At 39.8% G+C, this 19,351-nt stretch overlaps 1 long non-coding RNA gene across 2 annotated transcripts in view; it reads left to right on the forward strand.

The window, feature by feature from the left end:
• Positions 1-19,351, forward strand: part of LOC126456700 (uncharacterized) — a 447,971-nt gene that overhangs the window by 326,655 nt on the left and 101,965 nt on the right. The gene's annotated exons all lie outside the window — the stretch shown is intronic.

Raw genomic sequence — 19,351 nt, forward strand, 5'->3', positions numbered from 1 at the left:
TTTGCCTCCACTTGTGTATTCCCATAGTTCATTTAACACATACTGTTTTACGACGTACTAATCAAGAAGTTAGTCCCCTAAATTGTGTAAAATAAGTAAAATTCTGAAACAAATACATTCTGCGAAAAATGAGTTACATAATTTTCTAAAGGAAAAATGGTTTCTCCGTGCAAAATTCTGTTTTTGTTTCAATTATTTATTTATTTTCAATTGAGAAATGACTAGAACATTAGCAACTGTCTGTTCTAAATAGGAATTTTGGTAATATGTAGTGATTTATCTCCTATAAAACTTAGTATTTATGTTAACGGCGCCCGCCGGTGTGGCCGAGCGGTTCTAGGCCCTTAAGTCTGGAACCGAGCGACCGCTACGGTCACAGTCTCGAATCCGTCCTCGGGCATGGATGTGTGTGATGTCAGGTTAGTTAGGTTTAAGTAGTTCAAAGTTCTAGAGGATTGATGACCTCAGAAATTAAGTCCCATAGTGCTCAGAGCCATTTGAACCATTTTTTGTTAACGGCAAACTGGTTTTTCACCGGCTACTATTTAAATTCGTTGAATTGTTGACAGTCATGAATCAACGAGTTTCCTCAAGTGCACGTGGAGCTCTGGATACAAGGAAGGTTGGTTAGAATTCAACATATCATTATCAATCATGTAGACTGAATGCGTGACCTATCTAGTGCGTAGATTTTAAATTCTAATGGGAAAAATGATTTCATTTTTACCTGTGTTATGCAAAGGTACTTACCAGTTCTCTTAATGTTTCGCTTCCTATAATTTCATCCAAACGGCTGTCACATTCTTCTGTAGTCTGTATAAAATTGTGTAACGAAGTGCACACGTATTCGATCACGACAGCGTCATCTCCAGTACCAATGTCAACGGCTATCTGTAGTCTGCTATGATATTTTGGATGTTAACAGTTTGAGCCAATCAAGATTGACCCGTGTCACAACAACGCCACTACCTGAGTGACAATAAAACCATTCGTGCCAGCAGTACAATAAAGGCTCTGAGCTCTGAGCACTATGGGACTTAACATACAATAAAGGCATCATGACATTATTTCATGGGAAGTAAGAGATGTTTTGAGTATATGTATCATATTTCTATTTACAACTAAGGAACTTAATCTTAACTCGTTTCAGTTACTAGTGAAAAAGAAGGTAAACGACTACAATTCGTGATCTTGTATTTTTTTAAGCCCTTAAATCACATCAAATGGCATATTATGGGAACCAATGAATTACTGTAACTTAACTATTATGTCTGTCCTCTGGTATAATTGAAACCAAAGAAAACTCCAAAAAGCACAGTCCAACTTCAAGGGCAGTATCAGAAAAAATGTGCAGATCCTGAAGAAGTGACGAAATTCTTGGAGTTAAAGGAAGATTTGCAAGATAGGCTTTGTCAGACGATAGCTCAAAATGAAATACAGATTTGCCAAGAAAAGATATAACATACATACCCTGGATGCTACCTACGGTGATAGTGCAATACTGTTTAACTCCAGGAAATCCATACTGTTAGTGATACAAATATAAGCAGTCATTCTTTCCTCGTTCCATTCATTAATAGAATTTTTTTACTAATGACGCGGTGATGGAACACATTGAATCCGAATACTCCTTGTTTTGGGAGCTTTAAAGAATAATATTAAGAAGGGGCCCTTCTTCGCAACCCACAGTATTATTCAAAGTAAACTTGAGCAGTCCCCTGCTGGAGTCTTTGCAATGAAGACATTAAGTTAAATTACTGATCCCATGTTAAACTGTAGGTCTTCCAGTATCTTGCTGTGTGAATTTGGTCACGGATCAGAGGAAGTCAAGGATACACTAACAGCAACTGAAACATAGTTTTAAAAGCCATGTGATATTCAAATCAACATCCCGATAGATTGTCACTTTAGTTGTTTTACCTGCTGGTTTAAACATACAACAGAACGGAAATTTTTTACTATAGCGTTATCACCACTATTTTTTAGGTGAATGTAGGCTGTTACACGCTGTCGCGCTAATGATATACACCGGTTGAAATCAATGAATGCAAATGATTGCGTAAAAAGGCAAATAGATATACGTGAAGTAGTCGCTCGAACGCTGAGAATTTTATGGGTTTAAATTTTGACGCAGTGCGTATTATGAAATACAGACACTGCAGTTTTTTCACATTAATATTGTTAGGCTTTATCATGTATTGGAAGTTCGACCATTACGGACGTGTTTACAAATTCGGTGGGCGACTCGTGTATAATGCGAATGGCGGCGCGCGAGTCCAGCGGTGGGAGTTGGTAGAGATGGGTTGGCGGGGGGAAGGGGGAGGGAGAGACGGGGGTGGGCTGGAAGGGGGCGGGTCGTGTCACAGCACGGCACCCAGCACAGGCCTTCCCATCCCGGGCTCGATTCTGTTGATTCTCCACGGCCAGCCCTCGTTTTACCTCTGTTTTTCACGTATGTTATCCTTTTGTATAGAAAACAAACACATTGGACCCCCATCCCTTTTTCACATGTACTGCTATACTATGTTCGAAATTTCATTTGACTGATGCTAGACTTTGAGATTTGCAGGGGCCAGTCATGGTATGCAAACTACAGGAAACATTTTAGGTTCCAACATTTTAGGTTAGGCGTTACCGTGACTTATGATTATCAACTGAAACTACAAATTTCTGTAACCGTTCCCTACTTATTTTTAACTACGAATTTCAGAACGTTAATCTTCCATCATCAGTTGGAGTTGAACAAATTAATAAGGTTTGTATATATGAGTTTTCGGTAGCGTGCGGCACTGTCTCCAGTGGTCACAAGCTCCTTTTACTCTCGTGTTTACATCACTTACGATATCGCATACGCTCTGCGCACACCGAAGGACAAATATTTTTTGTGTACCGGCCACTAATTTCTTGCTGACGAATGAGTGCAAAGAATTCAGGAGAACTCTTTCGTCATCACCTTGATGACATGTAATAAATAAGCAAATGAAAGAAGTTTCCACACATCACTAACAGCCAAACAACATCATTCACGTTATCGAGCTGTGCACAAGATGTTGAATAAAACGTTTCCAAGAAGGATGTAGATGTATCTTACGCTCTAATAACAGAAAATGTTAAATTTCTCTATTTAATCACATATAATAAAATTTCTATTTTACGGGAGAAATGTGTGTGAAACTGTGTGTACTGTGCTGTGATGTGGTTTAGCAAAACACAGTTCTCTGTAAGCCACGCCTGATGTTGCCAAAAACAACATTTGCTGAATCGTTTACATTACATACAATATCCTTCGCAGTGACACACGTCTAACTCGAAAATAAATAGCCCTACAACTGAACTCTGTGGTGTGCCTGCGCGTAAGTCACAGTACCCTTTTGTTGTCAACCTACAAGATTCAGTTTTCTTAGAGGTACTCATATAATAAGTAAAAACTCATTAAACTAATATTGCGAACTTTCTTTACATCACATTTCTCTTACATTTTATTAGTTAACTAATGTCTAATTCTGAACATCATTTTTTCTTCACTCTGTTGCTGTTGTGGTCTTTAGTCCTGAGACTGGTTTGATGCAGCTCTCCATGCTACTCTATCCTGTGCAAGCTGCTTCATCTCCCAGTACGTACTGCAGCCTACATCCTTCTGAATCTGCTTAATGTATTCATCTCTTGGTCTCCCTCTACGATTTTTACCCTCCACGCTGCCCTCCAAATTGGTGATCCCTTGATGTCTCAGAACATGTCCTACCAACCGATCCCTTCTTCTAGTCAAGTTGTGCCACAAATTTCTCTTCTCTCCAGTTCTATTCAGTACCTCCTCGTTAGTTATGTGATCTACCCGTCTAATCTTCAGCATTCTTCTGGAACACCATATTTCGAAAGACTCTATTCTCTTCTTGCCCAAACTATTTATCGTCCATACATGGCTACACTCCATACAAATACTTTCAGAAACGACTCCCTGACATTTAAATCTATACTCGATATTAACAAATTTCTCTTCTTCAGAAACGCTTTCCTTTCCATTGCCAGTCTACATTTTATATCCTCTCTACTTCGACCATCATCAGTTATTTTGCTCCCCAAATAGCAAAACTCCTTTACTACTTTATGTGTCTCATTCCCTAATCTAATTCCCTCAGCATCACCCGATTTAATTCGATTACATTCCATTATCCTCGTTTTCCTTTTGTTGATGTTCTCCTTATGTCCTCCTTTCAAGACACTGTCCATTCCGTTCAACTGCTCTTCCAGGTCCTTTGCTGTCTCTGACAGAACTACGTCATCGGCGAACCTCAAAGTTTTTATTTTTTCTCCATGGATTTTAATTCCTACTCCGAATTTTTCTTTTGTTTCCTTCACTGCTTGCTCAATATACAGATTGAATAACATCGGGGATAGGCTTCAGCCCTGTCTCACTCCCTTCCCAACCACTGCTTCCCTTTCATGCCCCTCGACTCTTATAACTGCCATCTGGTTTCTGTGCAAATTGTAAATAGCCTTTCGCTCCCTGTATTTTATCCACGCCACCTTCATAATTTGAAAGAGAGTATTCCAGTGAACATTGTCAAAAGCTCTCTCTTAGTCTACAAATGCTAGAAACGTAGGTTCGCCTTTCCTTAATCTAACGTTAAGATTTCCGATCACGCTGGTTAATGTTTGAATAGAAGTCCGGCATTTAAGCGATGAAGCAGAGAACTTATGGCCGATTAGTGATTTTTCTTTTGTTTTCTCTGTTTAAGATTCTTTAAGCCTAATCTCACAAAAATCCGACTGTAACTGATGATTAATAAACGACTGAAAATACCCAACCGATTGTATTTCTAATTAAAATAGGTAGTCCGACTTTTAGGGCCAAATGTCCAGCTAAATATAACGCCGAGGCCAGTTCTTTCTGTTTTTGTACCTGGCAGCACTACATCCGTGTCATCAGAGACTAAATTATGTATTATTAAAAACATGATAATATGCTCGCGATGAGGCGTAGCGCCATTGCGTCGCTCCTGTCACTTGTTAGGACGATATCGTTATAGGCATGAGTCATCGACAGATGTCACCAGCTGACGTGGACCTGAGTTACAGAGCTGCACGTAGTTGTACTAGTAGGCGGCAGAGGTCAGCAGTTGCCGGACAGTGCTAGCAGTCGTAGTCAAAACAATGTTGTAAAGTCATGTCTGATTAATATTTAATGTATCTGCATAATTATAATTGTTTTATAGGTGTAGTAATTAGCAGTGTGAGTATTGTATGAGTGAAGTAGAACAGAAGTAAATGAAAATTGTTTTGTTTATTCACGAAGTACCAGTTAAACTATACAGGGGATCTACTATAGTTAAATGTGCAGTCTGTTTATGGTACTAATAAATCGTGAGTAGAACACAAATTAATCGGTAATTTCAGAAGGAGTAATTTTATATTTGATACCTTTCTAAATTTATTTAGCAATTGCCATAGAAAGAAATGTTTTAGTGCGGGTTAGCGCGGGGTAATACTGCAAGCTGATCTGCTGTTTGCGATATCAGCCAATCATAAAAATGCAGGCTTGCGCCAATGTATGCTGGAAACAAAGCCTTTGGTGTGATCTAGGGGGTTCAGGGCTGAGGGTTCGAACTAGTAACATATCATTGAAAGCAGCTCTGACTAAAGTACTGTAAGATCGCGGAAAAATGCTAATTACGAGTTCGCGAAGTAGTACAAAGTGTATTTAAGTGAACGGTATAGTGGAAGTCGTGTGGAATTTCGGACGGAATATCAAAATTATTGCTTTTGACTGTTAGTCAAAACCACGTGGCGTGTTGTGCACTCTAAGATTGGAACAGGTATTACATGTAGAGCAGAGTGCACAACATTTGAGCGAGCATTTTCATAACTAAACGATCCGGTGAACTCTATTAACTTCGGTAACGGGTGTAAATACCATAAACTGGCTACGTGTGTGATTGTGGTGTGCGTGTGAACTTTACATTGCGTTGCCTCTTAGTACGGACTTGGCAGCATTAACTGTGATCTTTATCATAAAAATACACTCGAAAATTTACATTGCCAAGTTAAAACCTTTATTTCAGTAGCTAGCCACATCCCGTTTACCGGACAATTCTATGTATGTTGCGACCTGCAATAGACAGTAGTGGTCTATTATTTTCTACTACAGCTTTTCGCTAGACAAATGGACACTGGCAGGGCGGTAAAAAGAGACGTGCCGCGCGTCTAAGTAAATTGCGCATTAGGAGGGCGGGACGTGTGGGGGAGGTGGCGACGCTGGGTGCCCGGACGGCAGACAGCGGATGTTTCCGCGGCGGCGGCTGGCGGCCGACTGTGCGCCCCGGCGTGCGCTCCTTTGCGCAGGGCACGCCTGGCTGGTGGGGGCGTGGGAGGCCCTCGGCTGTGGCTGTCTGCCGGCTGGCGTCGCAAGACGGGGTGGGTGCGCGCGCGCCGCCAGCCGGCCGCGACCTACCCCACTGGCGCGCTGTTGCCGGAAGGGCCGCCGTGTCTTCTGCCGAGGTAAACACTCGCCCTGCCCCTGCCGTCCTTCTCTGTCCGCGCCGGTGCCCATCCTTGCCGCGACCTTCACAATAAAGCCGGCCGGCGCGGCGCAGCGCGGCGTTGCCGCGTCTGGCCGCCAACTAGGCCAAACTGCCGGCCGCAGATACCACGGGCTGCGTGTGTAGATAACGGTGTATATGTAAACAAAATCTTTCAGGTGCAGTACACGCTCGCAAAAGGCAGATTTGTCTCTTTCTCTACAGCACTGCCAACAATGTTTTGTTGGGTTTCGGTACCTCTGTCGGTAAAAACTCTTATAGGATCATTTTGTCGTCTGCTTGTCTGTTCGTCTGCTAAAACGCCTTTTCCTCAGCGACGGGTAGAGTTACTAACAAGGGAACCTCCCCATCGCACCCCCCTCAGATTTAGTTGTAAGTTGGCACAGTGGATAGGCCTTGATAAACTGAACACAGATCAATTCAGAAAACAGGAAGAAGTTGTGTGGAACTGTGAAAAAATAAGCAAAATATACAAACTGAGTAGTTCATGGGAAGATAGGCGATGTCAAGGACACTGTGAACGCAGGCGCGTAGTGGTCTCATGGTAACGTGAGCAGCTGCGGAACGAAAGGTCCTTGGTTCAAATCTTCCATCGAGTAAAAAGTTTAATTTTTTATTTTCTGTTTATGTGACAAACTCTTATGTTTTCATCACTTTTTTGGGAGTGATTATCACATCCACAAGAAAACCTAAATCGGGCAAGGTAGAAGAATCTTTTTACCCATTCGCTAAGTGTACAAGTTAGGTGGGTCGACAACATATTCCTGTCATGTGACGCACATGCCGTCACCAGTGTCGTATAGAATATATTAGATGTGTTTTCCTGTGGAGGAATCGGTTGACCTATGACCTTGCGATCAAATGTTTTCGGTTCCCATTGGAGAGGCACGTCCTTTAGTCTACTAATCGCACGGTTTTGCGTTGCGGTCGCAAAACACTGACACTAAACATATTACAGTGAACAAAGACGTCAATGAACGAACGGACAGATAATAACTATGCAAAAATAAAGAAAATAAAATTTTTACTCGAGGGAAAGCTTGAACCAAGGACCTCTCGTTCACCAGCTGCTCACGGTACCACGGGACCACAACGCTCCTGAGCTCACGTTCTCCATGATGTTGCCTATGCGACCCGTGGACTACTCAGTTTGTATATTTTGCTTATTTTTTCACAGTTCCACACAACTTCTTCCTGTTTTCTTAATTGATCTGTGTTCAGTTTATCAAGGCCTATCCACTGTGCCAACTTATAACTAAATCTGAGGGGGGTGCGATGGGGAGGTTCCCTTGTAAGTTGAAATTTATTTCAAATACTAAGGTCCACGGTGCTTCGCGGTTTAGATTAGATTAAATTTACTTTCATTCCAACTGATCCGTAGTGAGGAGGTCCTCCAGGATGCAGAACATGTCACGAAAATAGCAATACATGACAAAATGACAAATATTTACAATGAAATGAACACCCTTAGCTGCTTACAGATGAAAATGTGTGCCCCGACCGGGACTCGAACCCGGGATCTCCTCCTTACATGGCAGACGCTCGATCCATTTTTTTTTTTTTAATCTCATTTTGTTCCCTTTTGTTCGTTGCGTCTGCTCCGGGCGGACGTCGTAAGGCATCCGTTTAAGTTCGTTGATGATCGATTAACTCAATTTTTTTAATTACAGAGAGCACGTAACCCTCTGACCGAACACGCTTTCTCTTTTTTTTTTTTTTTTTTTTTTTTTTAAGGAACAGGGATGTTGTTTTTATTTATTTATTTATTTATTTTCCGTAAAGATCACTCTGTTAAAAGGAACATGTAGAACACGCTGAGCTACCGTGCCGGCTACCCATCTGAGCCACTGAGGACACAGAAGATGGCGCGACTGCAGGGATTTATCTCTCGCACGCCTCCCGCGAAACCGTCATTCTCAACGTATTGTCCCGCACTACATTCGTCGCGGCGCGTTGCCGATTCCCGTAAGAGTTCGGGCACTGTTTGTGCATTCGGACATGTCCGAAAGAACAGATACCATATTACTATATAAATATTTACAACTCAAACAAATAAGCTAATGTACCATTCCACAGGTCCCAGGTGGAATAATCGTCAATTTTTAATGAACACTATATGAAAGGATCATTTTACAAATACTAATGCACTGAATTTAAAATAAAAAATGTTCTTTTATTTATTTATAAGGTAATAAACGTGTAATACAACTATTATAATACTTATTTACAATGAACACATTACTGCATATGAAATTGTGCAGAAGTTATATTGTACTTACATATATACACACACAAATCAGTTGGTTCTACTGAGAAATTCATCAATGGAGTAGGAGTTGGCCACCAATAAATCCTTTAGGCTACTCTTAAACTGAATTTCATTGGTTGTTAAGCTTTTTATGGCTCCTGGCAAGTTACTGAAAATGTGTGTTCCTGAATAATGCACACCTTTTTTGTGTTATTAGACTAAGCGACTTTAAACCCTTGTGAAGAATATTCTTCTTTCTAGTATTGCTTCCATGAATTGAGCTGTTGGTTTGAAAAAGTGATATGTTTTTAATGACAAATTTCATTAAAGAATAAATATATTGGGAAGCAGTAGTTAGTATCCCTACTTCCCTAAACAGGTGTAATACGTTTAAGCTACTAAGCCAATGGAGTTAAAAGATACGGCCATTTACGTCGCTGATCTGACACTTGGAAATTTACTCATCAAAACCTATAGGGTATTTTCTCTTGACCCTGTTGTGACGCGTTGTCGCAAATGAATTGGCTTCTGAACAGGTGATAAATTACATAATCAATTCACGTGTAAGATCTAAAAATTGAAATACCTTTACAGTCAAGATGAACATTTATCTTTTGTTATGAAATTTATCCTTTCTTGTGAATGTAGGTCAGAGCCTACGTACAATTATATACATTGATAGAACCAGTCTAAAACTTGCGATGAAATACGTACAATTATATACACTGATAGAACGAGTCTGAAACTTGTGATGAAATAGACTGTCGTTCGTAATGTCGATAGAAACCCTTCCTTGTAGCACTGTTGAAACACGAGGTTCACAAAATAAGAAAGAACTTGTTGATTAGCCTGAAAAGTCAAATTGGTCGTCTCTAACTCGAGATGACAGGGTGTTGTTGTGTCGTCTTCATCATCATCATTCATCCCCATTACGGTCGGAGGAAGACAACGGCAAACCACCTCCATTAGGACCTTGCCTAGTAAGGCGGTGCGGGTCTCCCGCATCGTTCCCCTACGCTCTGCAAAGAAGCATGGGACTTCATTTCATTTCAACTCTGTTGTAGCCGAACACCCTTCTCTTCTCGATGCCCCACGTCGACTAGGAGTTGACTGGAACGTGGCCTGGCGCAGAACTCACCTCGTGTCCGTGCGTCAGCTTACTTCAACACAGGCCGCCGATGGTGATTCAGAGAACTTCTGTGGGCGTGTCTTGGTACTTGCGGCTAGCGATGCTCCAGTAGCAAGCAATATGTTCATGATGTCGATAGCAGGAGCCGGCACTACGCTTATCGACTACACCAGGGGCTTAAAATTACAAAATTGGGCAGAAAGCGAGGTCTCAGAACGCAAGTAGGGAAAAATAGCCGAAAATTGTTAATTTGAAATTATGTCACGCAAAAACTTTTTTTTTCTCATTTTTTGTTCATTCGTCTGTCTGTCCGTCTGTTAAGACCCATTTTTCTCGGGAATGGCTGGAGATATCGAGTTCAAATTTAAGCCAGATACCAAAGTCTACGATTCCTTGGCGGTGTAAAAGAATTAAGTTTTTACTCAATGCAGTCAAAGAATACGGCTATTTATGTAATGTATTTTGATATTCGCGAACTGACTCTTCAAAATCTATCGTACACTTCCCATTGCTCTACAGTCCCGAAATTTTAAAAGAAGTAAGGTTTCTGAGCACAAGTAAAGGAAAATATTAGAAAATTGTTGATTTGTAACTATACCCCTTTATTTTTTTTTCTATTTGTTATCTGTATGTCTCTCAGTCCGTCTTTAAAACTCCTTTTTCTCAGCTACGGGTAAAATATAAAATGCTAAGGTCTACGTTCCCTTGACGGTGCAAAGAATTTAAGCTTCTAACTTCATACAGTCAATACATGCTGCCGTTTATTTCGCATATTTTGATACTCAAAAACTCACTCAAAACAACCTATAGATCAACTACATATACGTAACTGAGTTTGCACGGAATCCTCAGAGCACGCATCCTGCTGACCCTTGTCCAGTGTTTCTTTAGATTCTTACTACTTTCACAAAAATGGTTCAAATAGCTCTAAGCACTATGGGATTTAACATCTGAGATCGTCAGTCCCTTAGAACTACTTAAACCTAACTAACCTGGCCGCCGGGGTGGCCGAGCGGTTCTAGGCGCTACAGTCCGGAACCGCGCGACCGCTACGGTCGCAGGTTCGAATCCTGCCTCGGGCATGGATGTGTGTGTGTTGTCCTTACGTTAGTTAGGTTTAAGTAGCTCTAAGTTCTAGGGGACTGATGGCCTTAGAAGTCAAGTCCCATAGTGCTCAGAGCCATTTTTGAACCTAACTAACCTAAGGACAGCACACACATCCATGCTCGAGGCAGAATACGAACCTGCGACCGTAGCAGCAGCGCGGTTCCGGACTGAAGCGCCTAGAACCGCTCGGCCACAGGGGCCGGTAACTTTCACAAAATTGTAACCAGTTTGGTCCAAGCAGTGATTACGTTCGGGCTGTCAACAGGTGCAAAGTGAAAAAAAGAGTCTATAAAACCTGCCAAGTAACTGTCTATATCATGATAAAAAAAAGGTTAAAATCACACCTAAAGGCAAATGTTGCCTGCGCTCTCCAACGCACTGGCAACAATACTGACTCATCTGGCCATGCTGATTTAGGTTTCCCGTGATGTCCCTAAATCAGTTAAAACAAATGCCGGTATGGTTCCTTCGAAAGGGCACGGCCGCTTTACTTCTCTATCCTACCATAATGCGAGCTTGTGTTCAGTCTGTAATGACCTCTTGTTGACGGAACTTTAAACGCTAATCTCCTCCTTCCCGCTAAGAACAATGAATGCCACAGGAAGTGGACATCGTGTTTTCGTAGGTCGGGTGAAATCCTTTCTTTGCGTGTTGATGTGTGTCTATAACCATGATATTAATATCTACTTTCGAAGATTTTGTAGTTACGTTATTGGAGTAACGGGATAAGATTAGTGAACAGTTTTTAAACAAAATTTAAAATTTGTAACAAAAAACTGTGCTGCTTCCTTGGAAAGGACAATATCGGATCTTAGAATCTAACACTTGACCAGTTGCTCCTTTAAATCAAGTTAATACACGCGCCTGAGCGTATCTGCAGTACTTATTAATTAGATTTCTTCTACAGATTCGTAGTAACTTCACTTGAAAAACACAAATAGTGGTCAATATATTTCATTCACAAGCAATATCTCGACTGAAACACATCGATGCATTTTTAAACTAAATAACATGCGGAATTGACTAGGAACCTTTATGCTTACTCCACTGTATTCTTCCTGCAGAGAGAACAGTAACTTGAACTACAGAAGTTTATACCTACTGTCTTGGTTTATGTAACCAACATTTCCAGTTACTCTTTCCAATTAAAACTTGGTAAACGTAAATTCACTGTTTATTACTTTTATTTCCTCCAAAGATGCATAGAGTGATTTATGTTAACCCTTAGGAAAAGTAAAGCAACCATTCGTTGTTATAACTCCATTATCGGCTTAGAATCGACAGTCTATTAACGTTTATAATTACATTTAAATTATGCTGTACATGTGCTGTTGACTGCTATTCGCTGAGTTTCTTTGCGGTGGCCCTGTCTTAAGGAAAAGAATTAACAAAAAATGTTAGAAAAAGAGCTACTGTTCCACGATTCGTAAACATCTAAAGCAGCGCGATAAAATTACGGAAGACTATCCGATGCAAGTTACACAAACTCTTATGGTCCAAATTTCTTTAAATTACTTTAATATTTTGCTGTAGGATACCGCCACCATAAGCAACGTTCGCACAAAGAAAACACCCAACATGAAATGTAAAGCATGAGATATCTGACGATCAATCTGACGATTCGGGACTGGCAATGGTACTACTTGTTCTTACTAAATATTATTATCGGTGGTTAGTTCCTATTTTTACTTTATTGTGAGAATTAACGTGTGTCTTCACACAGTGACGGTCCGAACAATACAATGACGACGAAACAGCACCACAGTGAGTCACGTGGCAGACAGAGACCGGGGAAAACAAATGCTGTTATTAAACAATAACCTACTGTACTTTCGTTAAAGCACGTTCTACAATTAAAGCGCTGGGATATCATTCGCTAAGTGCCTGCTTCAATTACCAGTCGCGTCAACTAGATGTAGATTCTCTGTGATTCTGTCAACCGCTTACAGTAAATCGTGGGATGGTTCTTTCGGGTGCATAACGGCCAATTCCCTATCCTTGCGTGGTCTCGTATCACCATGAGCGCTCTCTAATGATCTTGTACTCAACGAGAATTTATATTCTTTAAACACCTTCCTTCTTTCCTTCGTTGCTTCCTTCGCGTATTACGATAGCAATATGTTCGTATTTTGACCAAATGAGTTGCACATTATTTGAGGGTATGATCGTTAATTCCTACCGTAAAATATCTCACCGATGTAAGAAGATGACAATGCGGGTACTGCAAAGACAAAATGAAGCATAAGTCTTCCGGATCTTGTCTCCAGTCTCTTTTAACGAAATCGTAAGCGGAAACATAATTTTTGCAGTGACCAATGACGAAATCTTCAAATAACTCAAAAGACGTTCAGTGTAACTGAAGACAATCTGCAGCGGCAAAATGCACCCTGATCAATTTACAGAGCTGTACTTTATAACTGACGCTACAGGCGTAATAGCACAACACAAACATTTATATTTTAAATGTAAAAAGATGTCACTGCATGTACAATTGCGTATTTTACAATTTTTTGAGGAGTTCTATGGTAACAGAGTGAAGTTATCGTACGTTTGAACGATTACATTGATACAAGAGGGGAAATGAGATGTGAAACTGATATAATGCTACCTACAGCGCTACTAAACATCGCACATGTCATGGTCCGAACATGTCGAACGACAACAAAATAGCACCACACTGATTCACTTGGCGAGTAGAGACCGTGGAAAACATGTGCCATTAATAAATAATAACGTACTATCATTGAAGCACATTTTACAATTAAAGCACTGCGATAGCATCCTGTAAGTGCACATGTTTGTACATAAATGATTTTTGACACAGACGCTATAATACACTAATGAATGAAAATATTAGTTTTATCGTCTGCATGTGCCAGAAGGCTATCGTACAAACGTACCTGATATATCGTGCTACGGAATTCATATTATCTTTAACGAATTTATTGTGGAATTTTTAAGCTATCAGTCTTTATCCTGACGTAGACAGACAATGAGATACCAGTATTCACTGGAATACCGAAGACATAAGTATGCAGGTATGGTGGTAGCGGGACACACCCTACGGATTTTATTAACTAGACTTACAACATAATGAGCCCAAGAAAAAATACTTTTTAATTGAGTTTACACAAACACCAGGATGCTACACCTACAAAGAACGGAAGAGGAATAGAGGTTCATGAAAGTTGGAATTATAGCACCGGGATATGAACTTTCTGTAAAACAGATTTGTTTTTCAAAATGTCAAAAACAATAGTGTTTCTGTTAGCTACGATAGTAAATGACTCAGAATTTTTATGCTAGTACTTTTACTTTCATTACTATCTACTACGAGACATGATTCGTTTTGATGTCGGCTGTCAGTGCGAGGATAGTGCCGTTTTACTTTTAGTAACACTACTAAAACGACATAGTCATTCCGCTTTTTGTACGAAGCAAATTTAAACGTTTGCGTGCAAGAGAAACTTATTACTCAGGACAACAAACGCTCAGCACGCGCTATTGGCGTTTTGCGCAGCATATCACAACGTTCTTCTCTACTTTCCATGTTAACAATGCTGTTTTCGTCTTTGAACTGAGTTAGATATTTGTATTAGTTTTTGTTTTTGTTAAATTTTCGTATACGTTCGAAGAGTAGTGGGAAACAGACAAGTGAGATATGAATTTGACGAGCGTGATGTCTAGTTTTGCAAAATAAATAAATAAAGACAGCTGTGTCTGATACCATTGTATATGAATTGCACAACGTGTTGCTTCTATCCTGATTCAGGCACATTAATTAAACATGAAAACGAAATTCTCATAACATTTACATAGAATACGGCAGTAATGGACAGGCGAATGATCTTTGTGAGTGCGAATTTTCCTGCAATCAGATCCAGTTTTTCAGAGTGGTCGAGTTACGGCAGAATGTATTTACCGTTTCACACAACGGACTATGTCTTTGCGGTAACCAACCAAGCTAGAAATTTGAAAGAGGTTAGGAGAATTATCGATCCCCCCAACTTTCTATTATTGTTTTTAGAATTTATGACTTACGTTCGTGAGCTCCTGTTATCAGCAAAGTTTCTCGATTCAGTTCAAAATTTTCAATGATAATAATGAAATTTACATTTGCTCAAGAGGTTACTGGGAAATTCAGATAATGATAAATCGCCAAAGCTTATAAAATTACACGAGTGATCATTTTGCGTGCTTGAGAAAGAAGGGTTCGTTGCGATAAGATGGGAGTATCGCTGTAGCGGTGTTTTTGCAAAAATGTATATACAACATATATATATGTTATCAGTTCAGAGTTAACTTTTCCCAAGTACATAATCCATGTTAGAATATACCTAGACAGAAATCTTAACTTTATACGCAATTTTAAATCTAAGTTCGCATTAATGTTTTAAGAACCTTTTCGTTATTTGAAATTACGACCCACTCGAACTTCATAATAGTAATACTAATAATAATTTCGAGTGCCTCAAAAGCTTCGTGTAGATTTTCAACTGGAGGACATTTCAGCGACTCGCGTGACCTAACCTAACCTAGTTATCCAAACGCTCACGGAAAAGGGGAACCACAGTTTAACGTGGAAACTGAGCCACGTGTCGTTGCTGCAGAATCTTCACATAAATGAGAGATGAATACTAAGTTAAAGGTAGACTAAAAACAGAAAAAAGCACCTGTACGTAGACCCTGACTCGATCCTGCAAGATTTCGGTTTTCAGACACCCGTATTTTATTCTTAACGAACATGACAGAAGGAAAAAATCTTTGTTTCCAAAGATTCAGAAAATCTGCAGATAGGGTCAGGAAACACAAATGGGACCGATAGACCACAACTCCAATGCAAATCTCGTTCTCTGTTTATCAAACCATAGTACGAGGTAGAAGTGTATTTAACGCCTGTGTAATACTGCTTTTTGTTACCTGCGGAATAGCTCTGATTGAAATTTATGATAAATTTTCAGTCTCTAAGATGTTCATCTAGCTACAACGAGCACTAAATAACTTCAGGTGACAGACCGTCAATATATCGCCTTTCTACAGCCAAGAGAGCTTTTTAGCATTGGAAGGCCCAGCAAAAATTACAGCCTCACTTTCTTAGCCCATACATTTATAGAAATCGGTTGGCAGACAGCTACACATTTTTAAGTTGAACGTTGGGAGCTGGAGAACCGGCAGGTTTTCAGGTCAGTAGTGGCAAAATATTTTTCCCATTAACTTTGTTTGCAAAATTTTGTACGTTACACATTTAGTACCTGATGAAAGTCATAAATATGAAAAAGCTAATAGTATAATTGTTGTGACACCTATTTTTACGTTCCCAAGTTTTCTGTTGGTCCCGTCGTAAGCCCTATTCTCTCAGCTAATTGTTTTCCTGCTATTAAAAATCTCCTATGGGTAACGTTTCCCATATTTTGCGCTTGCCGATCACTAGCACAAGCTTCAACATAGATTTTGAAATCGATTTGTGTGGAAGCCGTGCTTTTGCTCACTGACAATCCGTGGATAGTGCGTAATATAAAGCTACACAGTTTTTCTCTTAAGATAAATCGTTTTGGGGTCTTTGAGTCAGGTGTTATCTTTACCGGCACTTTCAAAATATTTCCGCAATATTTCGTTATCTGATTGTGCTCAGAACTGCAATAAATAATTAAAAAAAAAACAGCATTTGAGTTTGTTTTTTCTCTGCACAAAACAATACTCACGGAACAATTCTTTCAACTTGGCGCGATTTGTTTGTACTAGCAAGATTCTTGCTTACAGTTCTTCTCTTAGTTTACTCTGTCATAATATTAACAATATTATTTGATTTTTCAATCGCATCTTTATGCCAATCTGTATTCACACGCACATTTGCAGGTTCGGGAAACTTTCCATACCAGGTGAATGGACCGCTTATGAGTGCACCACGGTGACTACCATGTGTCAACAACAGCCACGAAGATGTTTAAGAAGGTGGGAGTTCCTAGCGAAGTGGGAATTCGGAGGGTGACTTTTTTTGTTCTCCAAGAAGGCCACATTTTCGATAAGGAACACATACATTGGATATCCTTCTTAATGGAACAGCGTACACATGTAGTAGTTTTGTCACAAAGTTGATACGCAGGTTCATTTCATTATAGCTAATTAGTAACGCCCTGTCCGCCCCCGGTAGCTGAATGGTCAGTGTGACGGATTGTAAATCCTCTGGGCCCGGGTTCGTTTCGCGGCTGGGTCGGGGAATTTTCTCCGCCCAGGGACTGCGTGTTGTGCTGTCCTCATCATCATCCTATCATCCTCATCGACTGCAGGTCGCCGAAGTGGCGTCAAAACGAAAGACGGGCACCCGGTGAACGGCCTGCCTGACGGGGGGCCTAGCCATACGATTAAATAAAATAAAAGTAATGCCAAGAGTTTGGTGACATCTTTCATTCTTATTACTTACACGCTATCCACAAGTACTAAAATCTCCGAATATTCTGGATTTTAAACTGTAAATTTAAATGTGCGTTTCTCGTGATGCTGTTACTGTACTTCATTTGATTTTTCGAGGATGATATCATTTAAAGATTTTACTTCATTTTGTACAAGTTTGTGTTTAATGTTGATTTATGACAACAATTCATTCTTTTAACGTTGACAAGAATGTAGAATACACATGCCCTAGGAAAAAGCAACAATAATCCTCAATAATGTATTCACACATGCGGAATATAATTTGATGGTACATCTGCTTATTGTCATTGTCGCATCATATGCTGTTGTCAACTTTTTACCAGGTATGGATACTGAAGCAGAAACACCGATATTGAACCAAAAGGAATATCTATCTGCGAAATGTTGATATTCGTGTGTTTAGACTCGTTTTTAAAACTAAATGAGGACATGAAATTGTACCCTCGAATTGTTTCAGCAAATGGTGAAAGATTTTCTAACTACAAGCGTGCGTTGTTTGACAACAGATGTTCCTCATTTTCGACAGTCGCAGCTCACTGTAATACATAGCAATTGCTCTAAGATGATTAGCACAGAACAATCTTCTTACATCTTTCGAGAGTCACATACCTTATAGAAACACATAGAGATTTTAAATTAATTATCCGTTTTTTAATTTCATTTCCGCACGCGTACAAAGTTGTCATTGCTCTAATTCCTTTTATGACTTATTTGAAGCGTGTTTTATATCATTTGTAGTAGTTTTATCAATATTTCCAGGTCATTTTAGTGATGATCTGACAGGTATTTTGGGTCCTAAAAATCCGGGTCCTGCGGTCCCAGGTCTTTTTTACCCCCCCCCCCCCCCCCCACCTCCCTCCCGCTCCCCCCGGTTTGATGGTTCCCAAATGCGATGTGAAACTTTAAAAATCTTAGATTATCTTTGTAAGATTATGAATTATAAGATTCTGCACTCAAGCAAAAAAAAATCTGAAAGTTCTGTAATCAGTACGTTTTTTATCTTAGTCTGCCTGATAGACATTTGCTTCTTTAATCACTAACCGTCAACTATTTGTTCTATAGAAAACAACTATATTCCTGTGATACATTTGACTCAGATCGCCGTGTTTGTAAACGACATTTCCTAGATTTTTAAACGTGTTTGCACGTTATACTTGCCAGTCCTTGAACATATGAGGTTCGGTAATGCCTGGAGCGTCGTAAATAGAACACTTTCACTGTACGTAAACGTGAGAATCTTGTTTCTTCGTATATAAGTAGACATTTATCATATTCTTATTTTTCATTCAGAGAATGAATTTCTTCAAATGGTTTTCTTTTTTTCGTAATACGGTGCTATTCCTCATGTTGACCTCGTTTTGATGATCCAGCATCATGAGTTAAGAAATGTTTTCTTGTTAAGTAAGATGCAAATAACCTCCTGGGTAAATGCCGCGTAGCGACAACTTTACAGTTCGCAGCTTTGTATATGCAGCTAATCATGTAATGTTACAGATCGGAAAGGTTCGTAGACAACCACTTTATTTCTGGCCTGATATCTGCTATCGAACTTACACCTTCTAGGAATATAGCGCGAATAATTACATTTCCACACACTCGATAATTTTCTTTTCTTCTCTTACCTCGGTCAAGGAGGTTCAAAACGTGACAAAAAGAGTGTCGTTTACTTTCTAATTAAAAAACGTGGGCACATACTTCGTCAGCTTGAACTTAATCGCCGCAAGTGTATCAACACCGATAAATTTAGCGATCATTGTTAAATATTTTGTTCCTAGAGGTAGTAGACAATTGCATGTAGTCTTGAAATGCAATTTTATGTAGCGACACAACTACATTCTCATGAGCTATCAGATTTATGTGTACCTGTGATATCGCTAAACGATCACCTTCCATTGCATG

The sequence above is a fragment of the Schistocerca serialis genome, chromosome 2, assembly GCF_023864345.2.
Source record: "Schistocerca serialis cubense isolate TAMUIC-IGC-003099 chromosome 2, iqSchSeri2.2, whole genome shotgun sequence".
Taxonomy (NCBI): domain Eukaryota; kingdom Metazoa; phylum Arthropoda; class Insecta; order Orthoptera; family Acrididae; genus Schistocerca; species Schistocerca serialis.